We start from the raw sequence: 18,319 nt of genomic DNA, 5'->3' as shown, positions 1-18,319 counted from the left end.
TTGTTGTTTGTGTCGCACTGCTTTGCTTTATCTTGGCCAGGTCGCAGTTGTAAATGAGAAATTGTTCTCAACTGGCCTACCTGGTTAAATAAAGGTGAAATAAAAATATATATAAATACATTTTTTTTTAAATCACCAATTAGCCTCAACGACTACCTACCATATACATGGTAAATAGACTAATAACATGGATGCATAGTCTATTGCTATAGCTGTAATAAAGTCATATGCAATTGTACATTTAAATAGATTTGAACAGATAAGCAATCTAAATACAAGTAATGTGGCACTCCCATTGATTATAAAATAAATGCATAATGGCTGTAACCTATCCTACACAAATCCCGTTGGTTTTCCTACCTGGAGTGTCCCTGGTCAGCCCGTCATAACACGGCGAGATACTTTACCATTATCATGTCGATGAAGTCAGTGGGTGTTAGCATAATTCATTTACCATGAATACGATTATATCACTTTTTACAATTACCCTTAGTCGCGCAGCATCACCAATGTTTTCCCGATGTCCATGTCTGGGCGTCAACACAGAACGCTTTGTCGCCCGCGGTACCACAGGATGTGTGTGCAGACAGAAAACGTATGCCTCTCAATCAGGTGGCGTTGCGTAAACTCACAGTTCTTTCAAAAACGCTGTCAAATCAAAACCTGGAGAACACCCGAGTATTCAATCGCCTCTCTTGTTCTCAACTTTAATTTGCCGGTCTGCCTGGCAGAAAGCCATCAAGCTCAGTCACAGCACTGGATAGGACAAATCTCCCCGGAACCAATATTATCCAACCAGCTTGCCTACAGACAAGCCGTCAACAAAAATCCCCCTTTGTCATTATTGTAATCCCCAGGACTCGTGTTCACTTAATCTAAACTACTTCATAATAAATACAGAATTATCAAGATTAGGTTTACCATATAAAGCCCGGTTGGCTGTTTATCGTATAGTTTCTCGTCAGAGGTCCCTTGCGAATTTGTCTCCATGGGAACAGAACAGCCGGGTTTCTGGTTTGCACCTGCAGCTCTACAGGATATCTGACCGCAATAAATCTAGAATAATTGTAACAATCATTGGCCATTTTGGAAACTAACATAACCTTTTACGCAATATATTGCAATAGGTCTAGGCTAAATAATGATATTAACATTGTCATAGCCTGTCCCCGATAATGCAATTTACAATCAGTGGCGGTTCTAGCTTGTATGGCTCCCTGGGCGAACCCCCCGACATTTGGAACAACACAAATAAATAATCATAACATTTAAAACTATATAAATATAAAAAATATATACAAAAATACGCCTCATAAATATAAAAAATAAGTAACAAAGTCAAATAGAAACAAATGTTAGTATATAAATACAAAATATAATCAAATTATTACACTTCATTTATTACCTTGTCTGCTCGGGGATTCGATCCAGCAACTTTTCGGCTACTGGCCCAACCACTAGCCTACCTGCCGCCCTAGGCGTAAGACACCCCAAAAGACTGAATATATTACAAATATACAAAATATCAGCATACTATATACGTTTTTTAAGTAGCTGCATACCTTTATCTTTTGCCGTTTCTCTTCTTCTTTCCTCCTTTTCCTAAACTGATGGCTTAGACTTTTTCCTGGGCGGCTGCCCATGTCACCCATACCGAAATCCGCTACTGTTTACAATAATTAGGCCTAAATAAGCCATGCCAAAAAATATATTAACCTAGTGATGCAAAACGCAACAATTTCAAAGATTTTACTGAGTTACTGTTCATATAAGGAAATCAGTCAATTGAAAGAAATGAATTAGGCTTTAATCTATGGATCTTACATGACTGGGAATACAGACAGATACGCATCTGTTGGTCACAGAAAAAAAGAGTAGGGGCATGGATCAGAAAACCAGTCAGTATCTGATGTGACCACCATTGGCCTCATGCAGCGCAACACATCTCATTTGAATAGAGTTGAACAGGCTGTTGATTGTGGCCTGTGGAATGTTGTCCCACTCCTCTTCGATGGCTGTGCGAATATGTTGGATATTGGTTGAACTGAAACATCCTGTCCTACACGTCAATCCAGAGCATCCCAAACATGCTCAATGGGTATGTCACCCTGGTGAGTATGCAGGCAATGGAAGAACTGGGACAGTTTACGCTTCCAGGAATTGTGTGCAGATCCTTGCGGCATGGGGCCGTGCATTATCATGCTAAAACATGAGGTGATGGCGGTGGCTGACTGGCACGACAATGGGCCTCAGGATGTGGTCACGGTTTCTCTGTGCATTCAACGTGTCATCGATAAAATGCAATCGTGTTCATTGTCTGTAGCTTATGCCTGCCCATACCATAACCCCACCGCCACCATGGGGCACTCTGTTCACAATGTTGACATCAGCAAACCACTCGCCCACATGATGCCATTCAAGTGGTCTGCAGTTGTGAGGCTGGTTGGACGCACTGCCAAATTCTGTAAAACTACGTTGAATGCAGCTTATGGTAGAGTAATTAACAACAGCTCTGGTGGACATTCCTGAAGTCAACATGCCAATTGCACTCTCCCTCAAAACTCTGTGGCATTGTGTTGTGTGGCAAAACTACACATTTTATTATTATTATACCTTTATTTTAACAAGGAACACAGACTGAGACCAAGGTCTCTTTTACAGCTGGGCCCTGCGTATACATGTTAACACATACAGTTTAGCTACAATGATTAAGAAACTACACAAGACAAACAAAACGATCACAGATAATACAAAAAACAAAAAAAAATACAACAGATTACATTTAAACAGGTTATTCTACAAACAGCACAAGAACCTGCATTACCCGAAACAGTTACAAGCAATACAAAAATAAAAATGCTCCAATAAATATTTAAAATGGGCAACAGGGGGACAAGAGTCTCAAGTTTAAGTTTAGTCTGCAGGCTATTCCAGAGGCGAGGAGCGTAACAGGAAAAGGCAGCCATACCCAACTCTGAGGAGGTCGCATGGGCCTCAAGTGTAATCCATGTTGAGACCTGGTTTTAGGAATTATAATTATAATATTGATGAGTGATGATAAATAAGAAGGTAGTTTATTCAGAAGTGCTTTATAGACAAACACGAGAGCATGTTGTTCTCGTCTCACGGACAGCGAAGTCCAACCCACATTATGATATAAAACACAGTGGTGAGTTCTGTAGCTAGCCCCCGTAATAAACCTAAGTGTGCAATGAGAAGTAGCATCCAGCGATTTAAGTCTTGATGCCGTAGCATGTAAATAATATCCCCATAATCTATAACAGACATAAAAGTAGCTTGCACAATTTGTATTTTATTTGTAGAGGACAAGCATGTCCTGTTTCTATAGAGGAAGCCTAGCTTGATTTTTAGCCGTTTACAAAGTTCATCAATATGCATTTTAAAAGACAGTTTATCATCCAACCATATCCCTAAGTATTTATATGCAGAGACCTGATTCATTTTTAGAGTGGCCTTTTATTGTCTCCAGCACCTGTGTAATGATCATGCTGTTTAATCAGCTTCTTGATATGCCACACCTGTCAGGTGGATGGAATTATCTTGGCAAAGGACAAATTCTCACTAACAGGGATTTGAAAATAAATGTGTGCACAACATTTTAGAGAAATACGCTTTTTGAGTTTATGGAACAATTCTGGGATATTTTATTTAAACTCTTGAAACTCTTGAAACACTTTACATGTTACGTTTATATTTTAGTTCAGTGTAGAATAAAACACCGACCAGCTGACTTTTCCTGAGCTGCTGTCAGAAAGAAAAGACATCCTGAACTTTCAGTTAGACTCAGTGTTGTGACACATCTCAGAGGAATTCACAGCTTTAGTTGACAGTAAGTATCATCTCCCATTGTTCTGATGCCTTTAAATCTGTCCTTGTGACCTTTGGGGCTCAAGTGGTCAGGAAGCAGACAGTATACCTGAGTGTCCTTGTGACCTTGGGGGCTCAAGTGGTCAGGAAGCAGACAGTATACCTGAGTGTCCTTGTGACCTTTGGGGCTCAAGTGGTCAGGAAGCAGACAGTATACCTGAGTGTCCTTGTGACCTTGGGGGCTCAAGTGGTCAGGAAGCAGACAGTATACCTGAGTGTTCTGCAGTGTTCCACTCTGAAACAATGTGGACGCCTTGAGATACCCCTTTCCTGCAAATGACCAAATCGCCCTCTAGTGGCCTCATGGGTGGAATTTTATTGTTTTTCATAATTTAATAATTAATACACTTTAAAAAAAAAACTGTATTCTGTGATGCATATAAAGTTTAATATTGGGATGCAAACTCAAACTTGAATACATTTCAACTCTACCGTATATATGACATGGTAGAGGTGTCTTCTTCTTTTTTAAGCCTATAACCATGTGTTCGAGGTGTATACTTTTGTTTCAAAGTAGATTTGTTTAAGACTACCAAGAAAACCCACTGTGTGACCCTGATTTAGCCCCTGCAGTAAAAGGTTAACTCACTTGTTGCTGAGAGAAGTCTACACTCAGGTGACTGTAGTGTCATGGCTACCACTCACACAAGGTCATGTGTAATCCAGTAGTCTATGTATAGACCTATAATATAAAGGAGCGGTAGTTCATTTCAAGAGATGATGAAATCCTTGTTTTTCTTTCTAGGCCAGTGATGTAGGCCTGCCATGTTATTGTAAAACCTCTTCATAGGCTAACCCCACGTACTGAGGACCAGATAATCAAACATTTCACCAGGATATTTTTGTCAAGAGGACTTTTTTTTATTAGTCAACACAGCTCCACACTGTTCACTTCCCATCAAGCACAGGGATGACATCAGCTACTCAGCTAAATGTCTAGTTTCAGTGGAAATGAGTAGGCCTACATTAAAGTCTACCTGTCTGTCAGGTAGATGTTTTGTCTTTGCAGACAGGTCTGTGTAAACTGAGGAGGCAGATGCTGGCTAACCAAGGAAGTAACCCAAGTAATCTGTTTACGTTACTAACTTACTAATGACTGAGTTACGAATTACTTTGTCATTTAATCTGATTACAAATCTGAGGTAATCAGCCCAAACCCGTCGACCACATCCCATCAGGCCCATGTGGACTCTGAGGGGGGGGGGGGGTTTGTCTAGTCTACCTTTGGCAGACCTTGAGCTACTCAGCTACCACTTATTGTCTTGGCTGATCTGTTCAGGATACAGTCTGTGGGGTCCCACCCTGGCCTCAACATTACTGGCAGTAGTGAAGGAAAACATTTACTATAGTTGAACATCACCTTTTGACTCTTCTGGGTGTGGCCTCTTCTTATTGTCTTCACCATAAATACTTGTTTAGATTTGAAACAAACACAGGAATCAAGAGAATCACAACCCTCAGATCATTTAGATCAGGGGTCACCAACCTTTTCTGGAATCAAGATCACTTTGAGTCAAAATGCAAGCCGAGGTCTAACACACATGACTTAAAAAAACATACGTTTATGCAACATTAACCTATTAAAAACAGTTCTGGTAGCAATGATGTAGGCCCAATACATTATCACTGCATATTGGCTATGCTTGAATTGCCCTGTCAATGTTGCTCTTCTCAGACCATTTTTAAATTATATTTCAACATTTTAAGTATATGATCACACTGGTAATAAATCGTTTGTTGTATTGTGAGGCACAGCTGAATAAGCATAATAATGTGTTTTATTTTTTATTTTACTGGACTGATGGCCTGCATCTGATTGTCAGTCAGAGGGGACGTAGGGAGCAGCGGTGACTCTGCCTCTTACCAGACTAACCAACCCTCCCGTACTGTCCGAATACCCATAATAGTTTACTAATGCCACTTTCAAAACAACTGGGAACTCGGAAATGTCCGACTTCCGACTTCGGTGCGTTCAAGACAACTGGAAACTCTGGGGGAAAAAACGAGCTCCGACTGTGAAAATCGTTTTGAACAGTCATCCAACTCAGAATTCCATGTCGGAAACTCCGGCATCTTTCTAGAACTCTGATTTTACTACCTGAAGATCACTGACGTCATCATTTAAAAACATTTTTTATAGAGTTCCCAGTTGTCTTGAAAGCACCATAAATAGTATGCGAAAAATATGTTTTATAGTATATGAAATTTTTATAATAGTCCTCCGAAATGCATCATCAAATACGTGATTGCGTTGACTACCACCATTCGCGCTGGCTGGTACAACGCCTTAAATTACCTGATTATCAGCTGTTGTCAAACACGTGAGTCAGAAAAGAAAAGTGAATTCTACGAGATCAAACGCCGAAATGAGTAGGCAGTTTAAGTATGTAGCATGCTAAGGATACTCAGACATGTCCATTGTTCCTCCGCTCTCCCATCCTCTGCTGAGAAAAGGGGACACCGTCTTCCAGCTGATGGCGAAAGTCGTTACTGATGCTATATAAGGCAATGGTGCTATCTGTCAATGATTTTCGAGGCCAGTATAATGAAGATTTAAATTACCATCCAGATGTGTTTACACTTGATTAATATCCAGACATAAAGCGTGCCTGGCTACCTACATGTGGTCACGCAGATCTGATCACAATCAGATCACAATGTGTTTTTTAATCGTCTACACCGGTCTAGAAATGTGGGCACAATCAGAATGTGGACAAGATCAGGACAAAGGGCGCATGTTAGCATGCACCAGAAGGCACAGCACAGTAGCTCTCCAGGACCAGTTTCAGAGAACACCTATGACTCACTGTTAATAGTCTAACACCTGGAAGGACAAGTGATTCACTAGAATTATATTTAGTGGGTTTTATTGCAGGGTTTTATTGACGCTATTGTGCATCCTGTTGTGTGCAGAAGAGGCCTTGGCCTTCTGGGATGGTTCGATGACAAGACCATCATGGAAAGAGTTGTTCAGCTGTAGAGACACAACACAGTAATTCAGTATGTCTGGTCCTCCATCATGTTGTTCAGCTGTAGAGACACACAACACAGTAATTCAGTATGTCTGGTCCTCCATCATGTTGTTCAGCTGTAGAGACACAACAACACAGTAATTCAGTATGTCTGGTCCTCCATCATGTTGTTCAGCTGTAGAGACACAACACAGTAATTCAGTATGTCTGGTCCTCCATCATGTTGTTCAGCTGTAGAGACACAACAACACAGTAATTCAGTATGTCTGGTCCTCCATCATGTTGTTCAGCTGTAGAGACACAACAGTAATTCAGTATGTCTGGTCCTCCATCATGTTGTTCAGCTGTAGAGACACAACACAGTAATTCAGTATGTCTGGTCCTCCATCATGTTGTTCAGCTGTAGAGACACAACACAGTAATTCAGTATGTCTGGTCCTCCATCATGTTGTTCAGCTGTAGAGACACAACAACACAGTAATTCAGTATGTCTGGTCCTCCATCATGTTGTTCAGCTGTAGAGACACAACAACACAGTAATTCAGTATGTCTGGTCCTCCATCATGTTGTTCAGCTGTAGAGACACAACACAGTAATTCAGTATGTCTGGTCCTCCATCATGTTGTTCAGCTGTAGAGACACAACAACACAGTAATTCAGTATGTCTGGTCCTCCATCATGTTGTTCAGCTGTAGAGACACATCAACACAGTAATTCAGTATGTCTGGTCCTCCATCATGTTGTTCAGCTGTAGAGACACAACACAGTAATTCAGTATGTCTGGTCCTCCATCATGTTGTTCAGCTGTAGAGACACAACACAGTAATTCAGTATGTCTGGTCCTCCATGTTGTTCAGCTGTAGAGACACAACACAGTAATTCAGTATGTCTGGTCCTCCATCACGTTGTTCAGCTGTAGAGACACATCAACACAGTAATTCAGTATGTCTGGTCCTCCATCATGTTGTTCAGCTGTAGAGACACAACACAGTAATTCATTATGTCTGGTCCTCCATCATGTTCAGCTGTAGAGACACAACAACACAGTAATTCAGTATGTCTGGTCCTCCATCATGTTGTTCAGCTGTAGAGACACAACACAGTAATTCAGTATGTCTGGTCCTCCATCATGTTGTTCAGCTGTAGAGACACAACACAGTAATTCAGTATGTCTGGTCCTCCATCATGTTGTTCAGCTGTAGAGACACAACAACACAGTAATTCAGTATGTCTGGTCCTCCATCATGTTGTTCAGCTGTAGAGACACAAGACAGTAATTCAGTATGTCTGGTCCTCCATCATGTTGTTCAGCTGTAGAGACACATCAACACAGTAATTCAGTATGTCTGGTCCTCCATCATGTTGTTCAGCTGTAGAGACACAACACAGTAATTCAGTATGTCTGGTCCTCCATCATGTTGTTCAGCTGTAGAGACACAACACAGTAATTCAGTATGTCTGGTCCTCCAATATGTTGTTCAGCTGTAGAGACACAACACAGTAATTCAGTATGTCTGGTCCTCCATCACGTTGTTCAGCTGTAGAGACACATCAACACAGTAATTCAGTATGTCTGGTCCTCCATCATGTTGTTCAGCTGTAGAGACACAACACAGTAATTCATTATGCCTGGTCCTCCATCATGTTCAGCTGTAGAGACACAACAACACAGTAATTCAGTATGTCTGGTCCTCCATCATGTTGTTCAGCTGTAGAGACACAACACAGTAATTCAGTATGTCTGGTCCTCCATCATGTTGTTCAGCTGTAGAGACACAACACAGTAATTCAGTATGTCTGGTCCTCCATCATGTTGTTCAGCTGTAGAGACACAACAACACAGTAATTCAGTATGTCTGGTCCTCCATCATGTTGTTCAGCTGTAGAGACACAAGACAGTAATTCAGTATGTCTGGTCCTCCATCATGTTGTTCAGCTGTAGAGACACAACAACACAGTAATTCAGTATGTCTGGTCCTCCATCATGTTGTTCAGCTGTAGAGACACAACAACACAGTAATTCAGTATGTCTGGTCCTCCATCATGTTGTTCAGCTGTAGAGACACAACAACACAGTAATTCAGTATGTCTGGTCCTCCATCATGTTGTTCAGCTGTAGAGACACACCACAGTAATTCAGTATGTCTGGTCCTCCATCATGTTGTTCAGCTGTAGAGACACACAACAACACAGTAATTCAGTATGTCTGGTCCTCCATCATGTTGTTCAGCTGTAGAGACACAACACAGTAATTCAGTATGTCTGGTCCTCCATCATGTTGTTCAGCTGTAGAGACACAACAACACAGTAATTCAGTATGTCTGGTCCTCCATCATGTTGTTCAGCTGTAGAGACACAACACAGTAATTCAGTATGTCTGGTCCTCCATCATGTTGTTCAGCTGTAGAGACACAACAACACAGTAATTCAGTATGTCTGGTCCTCCATCATGATGTTCAGCTGTAGAGACACAACAACACAGTAATTCAGTATGTCTGGTCCTCCATCATGTTGTTCAGCTGTAGAGACACAACAACACAGTAATTCAGTATGTCTGGTCCTCCATCATGTTGTTCAGCTGTAGAGACACAACAACACAGTAATTCAGTATGTCTGGTCCTCCATCATGTTGTTCAGCTGTAGAGACACAACACAGTAATTCAGTATGTCTGATCCTCCATCATGTTGTTCAGCTGTAGAGACACAACAACACAGTAATTCAGTATGTCTGGTCCTCCATCATGTTGTTCAGCTGTAGAGACACAACACAGTAATTCAGTATGTCTGATCCTCCATCATGTTGTTCAGCTGTAGAGACACAACAACACAGTAATTCAGTATGTCTGGTCCTCCATCATGTTGTTCAGCTGTAGAGACACAACACAGTAATTCAGTATGTCTGGTCCTCCATCATGTTGTTCAGCTGTAGAGACACAACAACACAGTAATTCAGTATGTCTGGTCCTCCATCATGTTGTTCAGCTGTAGAGACACAACACAGTAATTCAGTATGTCTGGTCCTCCATCATGTTGTTCAGCTGTAGAGACACAACACAGTAATTCAGTATGTCTGGTCCTCCATCATGTTGTTCAGCTGTAGAGACACAACACAGTAATTCAGTATGTCTGGTCCTCCATCATGTTGTTCAGCTGTAGAGACACAACACAGTAATTCAGTATCTCTGGTCCTCCATCATGTTGTTCAGCTGTAGAGACAACACAGTAATTCAGTATGTCTGGTCCTCCATCATGTTATTCAGCTGTAGAGACACAACAACACAGTAATTCAGTATGTCTGGTCCTCCATCGTGTTGTTCAGCTGTAGAGACACAACACAGTAATTCAGTATGTCTGGTCCTCCATCATGTTGTTCAGCTGTAGAGACACAACAACACAGTAATTCAGTATGTCTGGTCCTCCATCATGTTGTTCAGCTGTAGAGACACAACACAGTAATTCAGTATGTCTGGTCCTCCATCATGTTGTTCAGCTGTAGAGACACAACAACACAGTAATTCAGTATGTCTGGTCCTCCATCATGTTGTTCAGCTGTAGAGACACAACAACACAGTAATTCAGTATGTCTGGTCCTCCATCATGTTGTTCAGCTGTAGAGACACAACACAGTAATTCAGTATGTCTGGTCCTCCATCATGTTGTTCAGCTGTAGAGACACAACAACACAGTAATTCAGTATGTCTGGTCCTCCATCATGTTGTTCAGCTGTAGAGACACAACACAGTAATTCAGTATGTCTGGTCCTCCATCATGTTGTTCAGCTGTAGAGACACAACAACACAGTAATTCAGTATGTCTGGTCCTCCATCATGTTGTTCAGCTGTAGAGACACAACAACACAGTAATTCAGTATGTCTGGTCCTCCATCATGTTGTTCAGCTGTAGAGACACAACACAGTAATTCAGTATGTCTGGTCCTCCATCATGTTGTTCAGCTGTAGAGACAACACAGTAATTCAGTATGTCTGGTCCTCCATCATGTTGTTCAGCTGTAGAGACACAACACAGTAATTCAGTATGTCTGGTCCTCCATCATGTTGTTCAGCTGTAGAGACACACAACAACACAGTAATTCAGTATGTCTGGTCCTCCATCATGTTGTTCAGCTGTAGAGACACAACAACACAGTAATTCAGTATGTCTGGTCCTCCATCATGTTGTTCAGCTGTAGAGACACAACACAGTAATTCAGTATGTCTGGTCCTCCATCATGTTGTTCAGCTGTAGAGACACACAACAACACAGTAATTCAGTATGTCTGGTCCTCCATCATGTTGTTCAGCTGTAGAGACACAACAACACAGTAATTCAGTATGTCTGGTCCTCCATCATGTTGTTCAGCTGTAGAGACACAACACAGTAATTCAGTATGTCTGGTCCTCCATCATGTTGTTCAGCTGTAGAGACACAACAACACAGTAATTCAGTATGTCTGGTCCTCCATCATGTTGTTCAGCTGTAGAGACACATCAACACAGTAATTCAGTATGTCTGGTCCTCCATCATGTTGTTCAGCTGTAGAGACACAACAACACAGTAATTCAGTATGTCTGGTCCTCCATCATGTTGTTCAGCTGTAGAGACACAACACAGTAATTCAGTATGTCTGGTCCTCCATCATGTTGTTCAGCTGTAGAGACACAACAACACAGTAATTCAGTATGTCTGGTCCTCCATCATGATGTTCAGCTGTAGAGACACAACACAGTAATTCAGTATGTCTGGTCCTCCATCATGTTGTTCAGCTGTAGAGACACAACACAGTAATTCAGTATGTCTGGTCCTCCATCATGATGTTCAGCTGTAGAGACACAACACAGTAATTCAGTATGTCTGGTCCTCCATCATGTTGTTCAGCTGTAGAGACACAACACAGTAATTCAGTATGTCTGGTCCTCCATCATGTTGTTCAGCTGTAGAGACACATCAACACAGTAATTCAGTATGTCTGGTCCTCCATCATGTTGTTCAGCTGTAGAGACAACAACACAGTAATTCAGTATGTCTGGTCCTCCATCATGTTGTTCAGCTGTAGAGACACAACAACACAGTAATTCAGTATGTCTGGTCCTCCATCATGTTGTTCAGCTGTAGAGACACATCAACACAGTAATTCAGTATGTCTGGTCCTCCATCATGTTGTTCAGCTGTAGAGACACAACAACACAGTAATTCAGTATGTCTGGTCCTCCATCATGTTGTTCAGCTGTAGAGACACAACACAGTAATTCAGTATGTCTGGTCCTCCATCATGTTGTTCAGCTGTAGAGACACAACAACACAGTAATTCAGTATGTCTGGTCCTCCATCATGATGTTCAGCTGTAGAGACACAACACAGTAATTCAGTATGTCTGGTCCTCCATCATGTTGTTCAGCTGTAGAGACACAACACAGTAATTCAGTATGTCTGGTCCTCCATCATGATGTTCAGCTGTAGAGACACAACACAGTAATTCAGTATGTCTGGTCCTCCATCATGTTGTTCAGCTGTAGAGACACAACACAGTAATTCAGTATGTCTGGTCCTCCATCATGTTGTTCAGCTGTAGAGACACAACAACACAGTAATTCAGTATGTCTGGTCCTCCATCATGATGTTCAGCTGTAGAGACACAACACAGTAATTCAGTATGTCTGGTCCTCCATCATGTTGTTCAGCTGTAGAGACACAACACAGTAATTCAGTATGTCTGGTCCTCCATCATGTTGTTCAGCTGTAGAGACACAACAACACAGTAATTCAGTATGTCTGGTCCTCCATCATGTTGTTCAGCTGTAGAGACACAACACAGTAATTCAGTATGTCTGGTCCTCCATCATGTTGTTCAGCTGTAGAGACACAACACAGTAATTCAGTATGTCTGGTCCTCCATCATGTTGTTCAGCTGTAGAGACACAACACAGTAATTCAGTATCTCTGGTCCTCCATCATGTTGTTCAGCTGTAGAGACAACACAGTAATTCAGTATGTCTGGTCCTCCATCATGTTATTCAGCTGTAGAGACACAACAACACAGTAATTCAGTATGTCTGGTCCTCCATCGTGTTGTTCAGCTGTAGAGACACAACACAGTAATTCAGTATGTCTGGTCCTCCATCATGTTGTTCAGCTGTAGAGACACAACAACACAGTAATTCAGTATGTCTGGTCCTCCATCATGTTGTTCAGCTGTAGAGACACAACAACACAGTAATTCAGTATGTCTGGTCCTCCATCGTGTTGTTCAGCTGTAGAGACACAACACAGTAATTCAGTATGTCTGGTCCTCCATCATGTTGTTCAGCTGTAGAGACACAACACAGTAATTCAGTATGTCTGGTCCTCCATCATGTTGTTCAGCTGTAGAGACACAACACAGTAATTCAGTATGTCTGGTCCTCCATCATGTGGTTCAGCTGTAGAGACACAACACAGTAATTCAGTATGTCTGGTCCTCCATCATGTTGTTCAGCTGTAGAGACACAACAACACAGTAATTCAGTATGTCTGGTCCTCCATCATGTTGTTCAGCTGTAGAGACACAACAACACAGTAATTCAGTATGTCTGGTCCTCCATCATGTTGTTCAGCTGTAGAGACACACAACCCAGTAATTCAGTATGTCTGGTCCTCCATCATGTTGTTCAGCTGTAGAGACACAACAACACAGTAATTCAGTATGTCTGGTCCTCCATCATGTTGTTCAGCTGTAGAGACACAACAACACAGTAATTCAGTATGTCTGGTCCTCCATCATGTTGTTCAGCTGTAGAGACACACAACCCAGTAATTCAGTATGTCTGGTCCTCCATCATGTTGTTCAGCTGTAGAGACACAACAACACAGTAATTCAGTATGTCTGGTCCTCCATCATGTTGTTCAGCTGTAGAGACACAACAACACAGTAATTCAGTATGTCTGGTCCTCCATCATGTTGTTCAGCTGTAGAGACACAACACAGTAATTCAGTATGTCTGGTCCTCCATCATGTTGTTCAGCTGTAGAGACACAACAACACAGTAATTCAGTATGTCTGGTCCTCCATCATGTTGTTCAGCTGTAGAGACACAACCCAGTAATTCAGTATGTCTGGTCCTCCATCATGTTGTTCAGCTGTAGACACACAACAACACAGTAATTCAGTATGTCTGGTCCTCCATCATGTTGTTCAGCTGTAGAGACACAACACAGTAATTCAGTATGTCTGGTCCTCCATGTTGTTCAGCTGTAGAGACACAACAACACAGTAATTCAGTATGTCTGGTCCTCCATCATGTTGTTCAGCTGTAGAGACACATCAACACAGTAATTCAGTATGTCTGGTCCTCCATCATGTTGTTCAGCTGTAGAGACACAACAACACAGTAATTCAGTATGTCTGGTCCTCCATCATGTTGTTCAGCTGTAGAGACACAACACAGTAATTCAGTATGTCTGGTCCTCCATCATGTTGTTCAGCTGTAGAGACACAACAACACAGTAATTCAGTATGTCTGGTCCTCCATCATGATGTTCAGCTGTAGAGACACAACACAGTAATTCAGTATGTCTGGTCCTCCATCATGTTGTTCAGCTGTAGAGACACAACACAGTAATTCAGTATGTCTGGTCCTCCATCATGTTGTTCAGCTGTAGAGACACAACAACACAGTAATTCAGTATGTCTGGTCCTCCATCATGATGTTCAGCTGTAGAGACACAACACAGTAATTCAGTATGTCTGGTCCTCCATCATGTTGTTCAGCTGTAGAGACACAACAACACAGTAATTCAGTATGTCTGGTCCTCCATCACGTTGTTCAGCTGTAGAGACACAACAACACAGTAATTCAGTATGTCTGGTCCTCCATCATGTTGTTCAGCTGTAGAGACACAACACAGTAATTCAGTATGTCTGGTCCTCCATCATGTTGTTCAGCTGTAGAGACACAACAACACAGTAATTCAGTATGTCTGGTCCTCCATCATGTTGTTCAGCTGTAGAGACACATCAACACAGTAATTCAGTATGTCTGGTCCTCCATCATGTTGTTCAGCTGTAGAGACACAACAACACAGTAATTCAGTATGTCTGGTCCTCCATCATGTTGTTCAGCTGTAGAGACACAACACAGTAATTCAGTATGTCTGGTCCTCCATCATGATGTTCAGCTGTAGAGACACAACAACACAGTAATTCAGTATGTCTGGTCCTCCATCATGATGTTCAGCTGTAGAGACACAACACAGTAATTCAGTATGTCTGGTCCTCCATCATGTTGTTCAGCTGTAGAGACACAACACAGTAATTCAGTATGTCTGGTCCTCCATCATGATGTTCAGCTGTAGAGACACAACAACACAGTAATTCAGTATGTCTGGTCCTCCATCATGATGTTCAGCTGTAGAGACACAACACAGTAATTCAGTATGTCTGGTCCTCCATCGTGTTGTTCAGCTGTAGAGACACAACACAGTAATTCAGTATGTCTGGTCCTCCATCATGTTGTTCAGCTGTAGAGACACAACAACACAGTAATTCAGTATGTCTGGTCCTCCATCATGTTGTTCAGCTGTAGAGACACAACACAGTAATTCAGTATGTCTGGTCCTCCATCATGTTGTTCAGCTGTAGAGACACAACAACACAGTAATTCAGTATGTCTGGTCCTCCATCATGATGTTCAGCTGTAGAGACACAACACAGTAATTCAGTATGTCTGGTCCTCCATCATGTTGTTCAGCTGTAGAGACACAACAACACAGTAATTCAGTATGTCTGGTCCTCCATCATGTTGTTCAGCTGTAGAGACACACAACGACACAGTAATTCAGTATGTCTGGTCCTCCATCATGTTGTTCAGCTGTAGAGACACAACACAGTAATTCAGTATGTCTGGTCCTCCATCATGTTGTTCAGCTGTAGAGACACAACAACACAGTAATTCAGTATGTCTGGTCCTCCATCATGTTGTTCAGCTGTAGAGACACAACAACACAGTAATTCAGTATGTCTGGTCCTCCATCATGTTGTTCAGCTGTAGAGACACAACAACACAGTAATTCAGTATGTCTGGTCCTCCATCATGTTGTTCAGCTGTAGAGACACAACAACACAGTAATTCAGTATGTCTGGTCCTCCATCATGTTGTTCAGCTGTAGAGACACACAACACAGTAATTCAGTATGTCTGGTCCTCCATCGTGTTGTTCAGCTGTAGAGACACACAACACAGTAATTCAGTATGTCTGGTCCTCCATCATGTTGTTCAGCTGTAGAGACACAACACAGTAATTCAGTATGTCTGGTCCTCCATCATGTTGTTCAGCTGTAGAGACACAACACAGTAATTCAGTATGTCTGGTCCTCCATCATGTTGTTCAGCTGTAGAGACACAACAACACAGTAATTCAGTATGTCTGGTCCTCCATCATGTTGTTCAGCTGTAGAGACACAACACAGTAATTCAGTATGTCTGGTCCTCCATCATGTTGTTCAGCTGTAGAGACACAACAACACAGTAATTCAGTATGTCTGGTCCTCCATCATGTTGTTCAGCTGTAGAGACACAACACAGTAATTCTGTATGTCTGGTCCTCCATCATGTTGTTCAGCTGTAGAGACACAACAACACAGTAATTCAGTATGTCTGATCCTCCATCATGTTGTTCAGCTGTAGAGACACAACAACACAGTAATTCAGTATGTCTGGTCCTCCATCATGTTGTTCAGCTGTAGAGACACATCAACACAGTAATTCAGTATGTCTGGTCCTCCATCATGTTGTTCAGCTGTAGAGACACAACAACACAGTAATTCAGTATGTCTGGTCCTCCATCATGTTGTTCAGCTGTAGAGACACAACACAGTAATTCAGTATGTCTGGTCCTCCATCATGTTGTTCAGCTGTAGAGACACAACAACACAGTAATTCAGTATGTCTGGTCCTCCATCATGTGGTTCAGCTGTAGAGACACAACAACACAGTAATTCAGTATGTCTGGTCCTCCATCATGTTGTTCAGCTGTAGAGACACAACAACACAGTAATTCAGTATGTCTGGTCCTCCATCATGTTGTTCAGCTGTAGAGACACAACAACACAGTAATTCAGTATGTCTGGTCCTCCATCATGTTGTTCAGCTGTAGAGACACAACAACACAGTAATTCAGTATGTCTGGTCCTCCATCATGTTGTTCAGCTGTAGAGACACAACAACACAGTAATTCAGTATGTCTGGTCCTCCATCATGTTGTTCAGCTGTAGAGACACACAACGACACAGTAATTCAGTATGTCTGGTCCTCCATCATGTTGTTCAGCTGTAGAGACACAACAACACAGTAATTCAGTATGTCTGGTCCTCCATCATGTTGTTCAGCTGTAGAGACACAACACAGTAATTCTGTATGTCTGGTCCTCCATCATGTTGTTCAGCTGTAGAGACACAACACAGTAATTCAGTATGTCTGGTCCTCCATCATGTTGTTCAGCTGTAGAGACACAACACAGTAATTCAGTATGCCTGGTCGTAGTTGCCATAGTTACAGTAGGGATTTAACATTTTTACATAAAAGGGGAAAAACACAATGCCCATTTCAATGAGGATAACAGTATCCTGTTTCAGGTTAGCTCTACATTTCTCTGTGAAAACCTAATTGAATGTTCTGAAGGCCCTGAAATCATAGCTTCATACCAGACTTGGGTAAAGGTCTCGTCATTTATTTGAGGTGAACTTTATTTCCACTGATCATTAAACCTTCGGGACTATTCCATTCCATTTCAACAACAACTTGAAGTTGTGGTAATACATCATGGTGTGACAGTGACACTCTGCCTCCACCTAGTGGTATCCTCACAGAGTTCTATAGGGGTCCACCTAGTGGTATCCTCACAGAGTTCTATAGGGGTCCACCTAGTGGTATCCTCACAGAGTTCTATAGGGGTCCACCTAGTGGTATCCACACAGAGTTCTATAGGGGTCCACCTAGTGGTATCCTCACAGAGTTCTATAGGGGTCCACCTAGTGGTATCCTCACAGAGTTCTATAGGGGTCCACCAGAACCATGAGCCTCCTAGGTTTTGTATTGAAGTCAATGTACCCAGAGGAGGACGGAAGGTAGCTGTCCTCCGGCTACACCATGGTGCCACCCTACAGAGTGCCGTTGAGGCTACTGTAGACCTTCATTGCAAAACAGTGTTCTAATATTTTTGGGGGTGACGTGAATATATTTAGTATAGTTTTGCCTAAAAATTATATCATTTAAATGTTTACCATTTTTATTTGTATGAAGTTCACTGGAGGAGGATGGTCCTCCCCTTCCTACTCTGAGGAGCCTCCATTGATTTAAATGTCATATTCTTATTAAAAATAAAACATTGAGAACTGCACTTCTTTCATCTGGTTGATTAACTTTATTAGTCTGTCACATGTACATTTCATTCAGTGGAATTGTATTTATACAGAAGCAGGATTGTTTT

The sequence above is a fragment of the Salvelinus namaycush genome, chromosome 3 (assembly GCF_016432855.1).
Source record: "Salvelinus namaycush isolate Seneca chromosome 3, SaNama_1.0, whole genome shotgun sequence".
Taxonomy (NCBI): Eukaryota; Metazoa; Chordata; class Actinopteri; order Salmoniformes; family Salmonidae; genus Salvelinus; species Salvelinus namaycush.
The sequence above is the reverse complement of the archived record's forward strand: the minus strand, read 5'-3'. Positions refer to the sequence as shown.